Source organism: Zingiber officinale, chromosome 11A, assembly GCF_018446385.1.
Source record: "Zingiber officinale cultivar Zhangliang chromosome 11A, Zo_v1.1, whole genome shotgun sequence".
Classification (NCBI taxonomy): domain Eukaryota; kingdom Viridiplantae; phylum Streptophyta; class Magnoliopsida; order Zingiberales; family Zingiberaceae; genus Zingiber; species Zingiber officinale.
This window is the reverse complement of record NC_056006.1, coordinates 47,290,863-47,303,058: the sequence shown is the minus strand read 5'-3', so window position 1 is coordinate 47,303,058 and position 12,196 is coordinate 47,290,863.

Here is a 12,196-nt window from a genome sequence, read left to right as displayed (position 1 = left end):
ATATGGTCATCTTGAACAATCGATCAAAGCATATTCAATAGAAAGTAATGTGAACAGTATATACGACCAGCTTAAACGACCGGTCGAAGCATATTCAGTATAAAGTAATCTGAACAGTATATATGACCGGCTTGAACGACCGATCGAAGCATATTCAACAGAAAGTAATCTGAATAGTATATATGACCGGCTTGAACGACTGGTCGAAGCATATTCAGCAGGAGGTGATCTGAACAGTATATATGACCGGGTTGAATGACCGATCGAAACATATTTAGCAGGAGGTGATCTGAACAGTATATATGATCGGCTTAAACGACCGGCCGAAATATATTCAGTGAAAGACATTCCTAACAGTATATGCGACCGACTTAAAAGATCGGCTGAAACATGCTTAATAGAATATTTGGCGAGAAATATCTTCTGGAAGCTTTTTCAATTATGATGGCGTGTCCCCATTATTAATATGAATCATAAACGACAAAGCGGGTACATCTGGGGTACAGAAAAGATTTCTTAAAGGATTATTGCATGAAATATCGAAGATGACTTCATCTCCTAAACAAACTCTAACGAACCGGGGATCATCTCATGACTACGGAGGTTACGTGAGGTGATATAAAAAGGGGAGCATTCTCCGTTGGCAATGTACGCAAGTTCTAACATATGAACTCTGTTTTCACTTCAATTATTGTTCTTCTTCTTCTTTTTCTTCTTCTTCTTCTTCTATCTTTGAAAGGAGCTGACTTGAGCATCGAAGAACCTAGCCAGGGATCCCCACCCCGGTCTTAGGTTGCTAACGTTTTGTTGACTCGTCCCATTTTGCGTAGAAGCGTGGAGGAGTTTCTTCAGATCATCGGAGTTCGTTTTCATCAGAGGTCATCATCATTCATCGGAATCAATGTCCATTCTCACATATCTCAGACAGGATCAAGTTCAAAAATGAATTGGTGCAGTTGAATATTCATATTTACAAATAATTCAATTAGTTACAAAATTAATTAATTTTATACCGATTTATTCAATTTTAACGATAAACTTTCATCCGTTGGATTTGTCTAAAAATTTAATTAATTTACTTTTGATTATTTTAATTTGATCAGTTCCATTTTAATCTAATGCTAAGTTAGGTGTACACCTAAATTATTATTATTATTATTATTATTATTATTGTTTATAAGTAAAAAATGTATATATTATAAGTCCAAAATGTAATAATTAGGTATTAGAAGCTATTCATGTCTAATAAAGTATGTCTAATAAAGTATTAGATCGGAATACATTTCTTATGTCTTCTATACATGAATTTACTCCTATAAATCCTCTCACAATTCAACTTACCATCATAAAAAAAACTATTATTGCATTTCCTCCATACAAAGTGGATCAAAGAAGACAAAGTAAGATGCCTCATCTTTATCAATAATCGTTGACCTCTATAGTACCATCCATAAACTCAAAGCATCCGTCAATAGGTAGATATCTTCTGTCTCATGTGTAGCCAATCTATGATCCTCCTTTATAAATCCACGATAGGTGGACATCAAAACAATAGTTGTGTCTATATCTCCAACACCTATTTACAAAAAGTACACTATCGATCTTCTAGATAGTTTTGTTATATTTGAGAGGTATCCTAAGGTATTTATTGGATAAATAAAATTCCTTATTTGAGTATGCATTTTATATATGAACTTAATAAATGAAGTCCATAATACAATGTATAGTAGGAGAGAAATTATGATTGTATCATAATTAATGGATATCTCTCTATGTGTAATTATATACCTATTGAAATATTCCCTACTCAATGAAATGATGAGATTATATATCATCAATTCTATAAGACTACACTACAACAAAAACCCTCATAGACATCGGTTTTCCACCGATGTCTATTAGATTTTCGGCCGATGTCTATGAAGGCGATGTAAAAGGTCTGTCATTTTAGACATCCGGTTAAAACCGGTGTAGTATCATTTAACGACATCGGGTGTAAAACCGATGTAATATTATATGCTAATAACACCAGTTTTGGCAGCAGTATATGACCGATGTAATATTAGTTAATGACACCGGTTTTGCAGCGGTGGAAAACTGATGTAATATCAATATTGTTTAACGACACAAATTTGATTTCCGAAATAGTGAAAAACCAATATTATCACCAAGCAAATCATAAAATTAAGTTAATATTATTAATTCACTAAGAAAATCACAAACAAAAATGCACCGATGTATCTAAACACACCAAGTCAATATCCATATAACCAACACATAAATATTCTTCTTACAACATAAAAAGATAATAGATATTGTGCACATCAAGTTAGTATCCACAAATTACATATAACTATTCTTCTTACAACATCAAAAGGTAATATATAGTACACAAATATTCTTCTTACTGGTGCCAACGTTATCCTTCTTGCTCTGTGCAAAGATTTAACTAAATCTTCCCTAGTGTTATTTTCCCCTTCAGCCACTCACATTTCCAGCTTTTGAAATAGCACTCGGTAAATGTTTGATTACAGAATCCCTGGAAATTCAAAGACTGGATTGCTCTGTCTCCATCTCGAAGCCACATAAGATCATCTCTCCCACCTAAACATATAGTTGACAGAAGTGAGATGGCAGTAACAAGGAGTTCATACCTGTTTAGTTAAGATTCAACAAGCAAACATGATAAGTACCATGTAGTGAGGGCAAGTCAGAAGGCCAAGGGCGCTTGAGCCTAAGTAGAAAGGAAGATGGATACATTGGAAACATTGTTAAAGGCTCAATCTCCCAAAAAGACTCTTGGCTGCCTCTCTCCAGAAGTTGACTCATCCCAGCCAACCTACAAGAAAAGCTAGATTCAGTTTCAAGAGGAAGTGGCAAATTAAGAACTTAGCGGTGACATTCAAGAAACATTAATGGATTGCAACACTTTTACATGTTACTATAAAAGTCAGAAAACAGTTATCACATGGCAGGTTTGCTGAAGAGGAAAGTTAGAAAACTTCAGTATATATACCTTCACAGAGCGCTAATATGAATTTGGCCATCGGATAGGATCTAGATCACTTATCCCTGTGACAGTGCCCATATATCTAATAATAAAAGGACAAGGCAATTAGAAGCTATTGTGCATTAAAAAGCCTGTGACAAACTAATATAGATGCTTTTAATATAAATAGGGGAAAGCAATACTCAATTACACATCAGATAGCTAATGGATGTTCCAACAGTAAAAAGAAAAATGCAACTCAGGAATGAGAACAGAGAAAAGAGAATTAGAAAAATAGGAATAAACATTACAATAGAATTCTTACCAACACAGGAAAATAGGAACAATAATTAAAATTGAATTGTAAGCTTACAAAGAAAGCACCGATGGTTTATTGCAGAATACAAGAACTAAAGATAATCGAGAGGCATACATGATCTTTATCCTCCGAACATGATTTTTTTACTTGAGAGGGATGAACCTGGAGGAGTGAGTAGCACCAATACCAGGCCTTCCATGCTTCACGGGCTTGTATGATATTGAGAATTCAGCCAAGTAATGACCAATCATCTCGGGCTGATGTCAGAAAAATCAAAAATAAGATAACAATCTTGATTATGCACTAGTTAAACCTAGTAAAATAGTTACCTTGATTTCAACCTGATTGAAGGTTTTTCCATTGTATACGCCAATGATGCTGTCGATCATCTCTGGGACTATGATCATGTTCCTAAGATGCGTCCTCACAGGCTCTGGCTTTTCACCAGGAGGTGCATCTCACTTCTGAATATTGTGTCGACAATAAACAAGGTGATTCAGTTAATAGAATCGCATACTGAGAAATCAGATATTGATATGAACAACAATTTTGTGTTAAATTGGTTATAAAATCAGATACTGAGAATTCAGATATTAATATGAATGGCAAATTTGTGCTAAATTCAGATATTAATATATAGAAATCCTTAGACATCACCCAGCTATTTAACTTGTGTTGTTTTGATGCCACATTTAGGCTATAGAACCATTACACGAGTCAGAAAGAAATAATGTTTAATACTATCTAAAACCTTAAGAGACAGGATAAATAACAAATACCTTTTGGCAACTTCATGGTTTTGGTAAATTCTAGTAACCAGACAAACTCTGTGTTGCAGGAACAGTGACATGGTAAATACTTTGAAACAGCCTATCCAAAGATGTGTATCACCACAAAACTAGACACACAGAACCACACTTCCATAAACAATATATGTATGCATATGAATAATCTCAGAAGCAATTACACTTTTCGCAGTTTTTAAGGAACTACCATTATGCATATTTTAATGTATGTAATAAGGTTTAGAAGACCTAATTTAAACAAGAAAATGTATCACTTAGCAAAACTACCTTGATGATTGCACCATTTAAGTTGATAATAAACTTTCATAAGAAATTTCACTAAACAAAATAAATGCTCATATTCCCACCAAGAAATGCAAGAAAAAACAAATTTACACTTCCAGCTAAAATTAGTATGTTGATGTGTTTTGGATTCTTATATTTTTATATGCAAGAAAAATAGGAACAATAATTAAAATTGAATTGTAAGCTTACAAAGAAAGCACCGATGGTGACAACATGTAAGCTTGAGCTCTGGCTTTGAGCCTGATATTTCCTGGAAATATACCTGATGAAACAGATAGCGATCACTTAATATATCATAATCAAAGAAGAAAGTTTAAGATCAACAGGTAGAAAGGCACGCAGAATAGCTACTTGTGATGAAGTATTTTAATGTTCAAAACAGAAATTGCTTCAAATACAATTGACCTATTAGCTGAATGTCAACACTTGCTCATTAAATCAGGAAATAGGGCAGAGCACAGACCCCATTTGGCAATGGCACCATGATAGTGGGCTTCCCTGGAGCGGAGCAAGAAGAGGACGTCGACCTCGATTTCCACTCGTACCTCGTGACTCCCAATCCCCTCTCCCTTGACCTCTCTCGCCTCAGCTTCTCTTCAGCCGAGAGATTATTCTCATCGAGGCCGCCTCCATCAGGCAGGCAAAACACAAGCTCCTGCCGCCGTGAGGCAACATCAAAGGCGAAGACTTTACGGTGGAGGGTACCATCAGGGCTGAAGAGATAGGAGATCAAGCGCCCATCGGGGCTGAAGCTGATGGAAGAGGGAGCGACGTATCCCGTAAGAGGGTACTGGACGATCTCCTCCATGGGAAAGAGGAAAGAGTCTTCCTTGGAATCAGTAAGGGGCATCTCGACTTCGCAGTGGCACGACTGCTTCGGAAAAGAGGAAAAAGTCTCCTTCTCGCCGTCCTCCGCGGCCGCCTTGTCCTGCATCAAGAATGGAAGATACGCAGGGGGAGAGGAAGGGCTGGAGAGGCCGCTAGAACAAGAAGGAGCCGCCGGACATCGAACCCTAGGAGTTCGGATGGCAATCGGATTGGGGAAACGAGGGGATCTAGCTCTCACTTAATGGTGCTTGGCCCTCCTTGGAGCGGAGAAAGAAGGCTTGTACTTGTCCTGCACCTTATCCCACATGATCGATCTCATCTTAAGGTTCACTGCCCGCTTTCCTTTCACTTCCGTCGTGCCCATCACCCACACGAACCAGTAGACCGCGACAGCGCCGACGACCGCCGCCGTCCACATCGCTGTCGAGAGATCCATTGCTCGTCTTTCAAATGGTAACTCCTAAAAGGAGGATGCAGAAGATTAGGGTTTCGATTTATGGTGGGCGAGGAGAAGCCCAAAAGAAATCGTGCTAAGAAAGTCCGCCAAAATTTTGGTTCATAGACACCGGGTTTTAAAAACCGCGGTTAAAATCGATGTCTATTAATGAAAAAAAGGCGCTCATAGACATCGGCTAAAAAATCGATGTCTATGAGCGAAAATTTGCGCTCATAGACACCGGTTTTTGGAAAAATTGATGTAAAATACTCAAAGACATCGGTTTTTGCTTAAAACCGTTGTTGTTCCACCGATGTCTATGAGGGTTTTTCTTGTAGTGCTAGCATATGTTATGTGTTGGAACAATCGGTGTGGTCTTATGTTTTGATATTTGGGTAAAGGTATAAGTTAAGTTATTGTTATATTTGATATGCACTTGTGAGTGTGTAGGATGTAGGTATAACAAGACAAAGTCTAAGTGTGATCTTGGCAAAATAAGTCTAAGTGGAGTCTTGGGAGTGCAAGTCTAAGAGTGTAGCCTTGGCAATATAAGTCCAAGTGTGACTTGGTAAAGGGGAAAGTCCAAGTGGAGTTTTGGTGGTGTAAGTCTAAGTGTGTAGCCTTAGCAACGTAAGTCCAACTATGACTTGATAATGGAAGACCCGATAACAAAGGATAAGCTGATGGAAGCTCTTGAAAGCAAGTCGTTAAAGATGGGGAAGCATTCAAGGGACGCGAGGCTAATGGAAGAGGCTAGAAGGTCGAGGTTGTGTGAGCGAGGACGAGTGCATGATGTTGGATCGTAGCGTTAGATAGAGGGGGGGGGGTGAATATCGATTAAAAATTTTTGAAGGAGTGTCGCAGCGGAAAAGTCGAAAGCCAAAACAATGCTTACACAAGAACCTTTTACTTGATTCGGAGCCTTTGGTGACTCCTACTCCAAGGCCCGCATACAAGGGTGATTTCGATTGGCAATCACTAATAATTCGACAGAATATTACAAGTTAAGTACAGGAATTAATTAATAAACGAAAAAGGCGACAATTATGAAAAATAAGACAGAAAGAAAAACTTGTCGGTGAGCTTTAGCAGCGTCGCAGGAGCACATAAGATCTGATCGTGAGTTGTTGTTGGAGCTTCAACCTCTACCCTCCTTATAAAGGAGGTTCGGGGCGCCCGGAACCTTCAGGGCACCCTGATTATGACGTAGCCGAGCCAACCAGGAAGCTCCATGCGGCAAAATAATGCTGAGGATAATTTTTCACCTCCGGGCACCCAGATCCCTCCCGGGTGCTTGGACCTCTGGGCGCCCGGAACCATCCCAGGCGCACGGACCTCATTTTTCCAACAGTTTCCTTCCTGCAAGAAAACATTAGTCCAGAGGCAAACATATGATATGTATCTTACAACACAGAGTATTAGCACAGTTTAAAATTAAACAGAATATTAATTAGATTCCATCTCTGCGAGACCGGAATCTAGTCAAGATCTCGACTTAGAGTTCCGAAATGATTCTAAGTCAGATCGGCGCCTAAGTTCCCTTCCTGGGAACGCGTCCTCACAGTCACTCCCTTCCAGTGACTTACCTTCACTTACCTGCCAGACGTTCAGTCAGCCTTTCGACCCGTCTGGGCTTTGTGCCAGCTATCCGGCCAACCCGTCGACCTAACTGGACTTCGTGCCAAACATCCGGTCAATCCGTTGACCCGTTTGGACTTCGTGCCAGACATCTGGTCAGCCCGTCGACCTGTCTGGGCTTCTCCTTTACACTCGATCAAAGTGTTAGATAACAATGAAACTAACTTAACCTATTTTGTCATTCATCAAAACTTGAGTTAGACCGTTAGTGCTAACCGCACCAACAATCTCCCCTTTTTTGATGTAATGATAATCTGGTTAAGTTAGTGAAAAATGTGTAAGTAAAAAAAACAAGCATAAAGTTGTTAAGTTAGCTTTTTAAAATTCTGTTATTTTTGCTGTTTGTTTTGTTTAACTAACTTAACCTCCTAACCCTCCCCCTTTGGCATTCATCAAAAGATTAACATAGAACAACTTGTAATTGAAAAATGCAAAGTAAAAATAATCTAGAAATGTATGTCAGATTATCTTGGGGAGTTTAAATTTTAAAACATAGACAATTTTCCATTTATCTCTTAACCTTTGTAAAATAGATGATTTAGCAAAATAACTTAGTAATAAGTTTAGAGATTAATTTTCAAAAGATAATTTTTGCAACCATAAATTTATAAAAGCTAATATTCAAGTATAAGTTTATGAAAGCTAACTTCATGAAAGCCAAGTTTATAAATTCTAATTTTCAAACATAAGTGTATAAGTTCCAAATTTCAAAATAAGTTTGAACTTGAAAAATCCAATTTTCAAAACTAAGATGGAATTTTCAACACTAAGTTTCGAAGTTGTCATTTTCAAAATTGAATTTGAAAAGTTTAAAAACATAAAGCTAATTTTCAAAAATGATTTTAACTTTCAAAACTAATTTTGAAAAATCCAAAGAAATTTTTAAAACACTTAGGTTTGACTTGATTTAAAAAGAGGTATTTTTTTTTAAAATAAGTATAAAAATAATTAGCCTCACCCTAAACTTGACATTAGAAAAATCTGTCTAACCAGTTAGTTACTCACTGACTATTAGAGGATAGCAACTTTCACTTGGTTAGTCAAGTTAAGTCTAAGCATTAGTCAGTGTTTGACTACACTGAATGACTTAACCTGATGAATATCTGTTTAGTATTTAACGCCCAAACTTATATCGATGCATTGACATAAGCATCTTAAGTCCAGGCAATTTACCTATGTATCTCACCCCTTTCTATGTTTGGCAATCAAAAATAGGGGAATCCTAAGGTGTTGGTGAGATGCTCAAGTACTAGCCCTAGGGGAACATGCTTTCTAAGGGATTGTTCTAGTCTAAGGCTAAAACTGTTTAAAATTCTAGAAATGAAAGATTTTAAGAAAATACAAAGATTTTATCCTAGAATTTGAAAATATTATTTTTGAAAATAATTTTTGTAATCCTAGTCTATCATAATAAATCATTTTCAAAGTTGAGATATACCTAAGATGGAGTAGCTCAGAATATCATAAGTCAATGTCAAGGTCAAAATACAATGAGCATAATAGAGTGTACATAGTGATCAGGAAGTCTATCGAGATGAGGAGGGAGGTGGTCCGGATCCCAAGGAACGTAACATCTCAATCAGCTTAGTGTGCCAGGTCTGGGCATCCTCTCGAAAACTGGATAGATCATCTCAAAGATCAAAGATATCCTGTCTCACATCATCTCAAGTTGGAGACCTCCAGATGGAGACTCATCATGGATATCTCGAGTCTGGCAACTCAATCGTCGAGAGTGCAAGGAGCATGACGAGGTGCTTGGCCTGGAGGTGGAGGTGGTATATGGGTCGGAGTGTCCTCGCCGAATAACGCAACCATAAACTCATCATGCTCTGCCTCCTCCTAGGTATTTGGGTCTGGCTGGTGCTATGCCCCCCTCCACCAAGACATGACACCATCATCATCTATATGGACACCTCCTAAAGAGAAACTCTTAGGTCCTATGACGTCGAACTCAGTCATGGCCCGAACATTACCTCGGGTGACGTCAATATGTAGGTGGGCGAAATATGTCGTCAAAATATGACAATACGACATATGAACTCAAGCACGGGTGATGAATCCAGCTGAGTAAATAATGGTCTGAAATATATGTAGACTAATATCTATGTCTAATCTATGGCAGAAAGCATACAAGAGAAAGGAATGAAATGGACGCATCATCTCTATGCCACAAGTGGATAGTGGTAAGATGTAGAAAACTAAAACCCTATAGAGTGCATAATCATGAACTCGAAGGCCTACTGACCTAAATATAGTCACAGTGGGTACTCGCTCCCCTCTGAAAAAATACGAGTAAATCGTATCCAGAGTAATGTGTGAGTAGGGATCACCAAATGGTAGATCCCTAGGAGGGTAACACTGGAAAGGACATGTAGATGGTCGGAACTCTAAGATGTCCTGAATAGTGGTAGGAGATAATGTAATATCTGTACCAGCTACCCTAGTAACATAAGTAAGATCATCTACCCTAACCAAGTTATTATAAAATTCAGCACATTAATTTATGTTTACTGAACTGGTGTAGTAAACAAGGTTCCGCAAGTTATAGTGGTTAATGTCCCCTATAACTGGAACACAGGAACGCAAGAAAAACTCACTATCTAAGAACTTAGTCCTAATAGGCATATAGATGGTCGACTCAAACTTAATCCTAAGTTCGTCAGTAGGGAACCTAGGGTCAATACTCGCAGTGGAGGGTCCAACACCAGATCTAGAACGTTTTCTACATTATATAAAAAGACTATACTAAGTAAAAGAAGTCAGTAAAATATTTAAAGGGAATTTAGGAGGGGTTAAGAAATATACTGAGGCATCGTGAATAATATTTTTAGAAATGACGACCTCGGTTGATTCGAAACAGCGTAATAACCACAGAATGAAATAAAATTTTAATTTGATCACTATTGCGATAAAGCTCGGAAAGAGCCTCAACAAGAGTGAAGAAGATGTGGGCAAAGGGAGAGGGTGCCCCTACCCCCCTATATATAGGGGGCTCCGGGCGCCTAAACCCTTTTCGGGCGCCCGGCACCAGGTGGGGCGGGGCGCCTGGAGTCCCTTTCGGGTACCCTGGAAGGTAATACTAGGGGCGCCCGCCCTTGGTTTTTGACATCATTTTTAAAAAAGTTTTTAAAAGAATTTTTAAAAGTTTTTAAAAGAGTTTTTTAAAAGTTTTTTTAAACGAGTTTTTAAAAGAAGTTTTTAAAATAATTTTTAAAAGTTTTTAAAAGAATTTCTAAAAATAATTTTAAAAGTTTTTAAAAGAATTTTTAAAGTTTTTAAATGAATTTTTAAAGTTTTTAAAGGATTTTTTAAAATAATTTTTAAAGTTTTTAAAAGAATTTTTTAAAATAATTTTTAAAGTTTTTAAAATAATTTTTAAAATAATTTTTAAAGTTTTTAAAAGAATTTTTAAAGTTTTTAAAATAATTTTAAAAATAATTTTTAAAGTTTTAAAAAGAATTTTTAAAATAATTTTAAAATAATTTTTAAAGTTTTTAAAAGAATTTTTAATATAATTTTAAAGTTTTTAAAATAATTTTTAAAGTTTTTAAAAGAATTTTTAAAATAATTTTTAATGTTTTAAAGGAATTTTTAAAATAATTTTTAAAGTTTTAAAAAGAATTTTTAAAATAATTTTTAAAGTTTTTAAAAGAATTTTTAAAATAATTTTTATAGTTTTTAAAAGAATTTTTAAAGTCTTTAAAGGAATTTTTAAAATAATTTTTATGGTTTTTAAAAGAATTTTTAAAATAATTTTTAAAGTCTTTAAAGGAATTTTTAAAATAATTTTTAAAGTTTTTAAAAGAATTTTTAAAAGAATTTTTAAATTTTTTAAAAGAATTTAAAATAATTTTTAAAGTTTTTATTTTTTTTGTTTTATTTTTAGAATAATTTTTGATTTAATTTTCAATTTTAATTTATTTTTTTAATTTAATTTAATTTAATTTAATTTAAATTGACTTTAATTTTAATTTAATCTTTAGTCATCTCACCCGATCTACCTTTTCAATTAGGGAAACCTATAATTTTATGAGATGAATTTGGTTCAGTTTTAGGATTTGGTTTAACTTTGTGTTAGATTTAGGTTTAGTTTTGGGCTCAACAAATAGACATTCTTTGGATAAACTTCTGGTCTATGGTGAGTCACTTGGACATCATTAGAGTAACCATGCCTTCGAGGTTTTCTAAATAATTCTATCCACTGAACTTAATACAAAACCTTGGTCTAACTAGTTATGATCCATAAGGGTAACTTCGGTCAGTTTCACTTAACCAAATGCACCAGGTCGAAGTCATATCTTCCTAGACATGCATAGACTAAGCTTCCCTAACGTACTATTATCCAAAACTTTACAAGTACCATAGGTCAAGTTAAACTTGGTCCTTTTCTAATTAGTCCTAATTACCCTATCGGGTAGGTTAGTTTGGGTTACCCTATTAGGTAGGTTAGTTTTGGAGGTGCTAGCTATTCTAGAGCCTCCCTCTGAATTATTGGCCTTTATTTTTGATTTTTAGTTCTTGGTTTATGTCTGTTCTTTTTATAGTTGTAGTTGACTTGGTGATATTCTAAGTCTTTAAAATATTTAGATTTTGAATTTGTTGGACTAGGTTTGTATTTTGGTTTTTGAGTTGATTTATTTGATTTTACATAGTATATGTTTTCTCTGGGTATGTAGTATTGGTTAAGTCCTACTTGCATGGTTAAGCACACTTTCAGAACCCAAGCTTTACTTGATTGTTTGTGTTGGGTTATTAATGATTTAAATGTAAAATACCGGAAAATGATGGATAATAATAAGGGAATTTTCTGGAATTTTTGGAAATTTTTCAGAAATTTTTCGGAGCTCGTATGGACGAGTTTACTGGGATGAAAACGGGGTCCGGGAAAGCCTGTT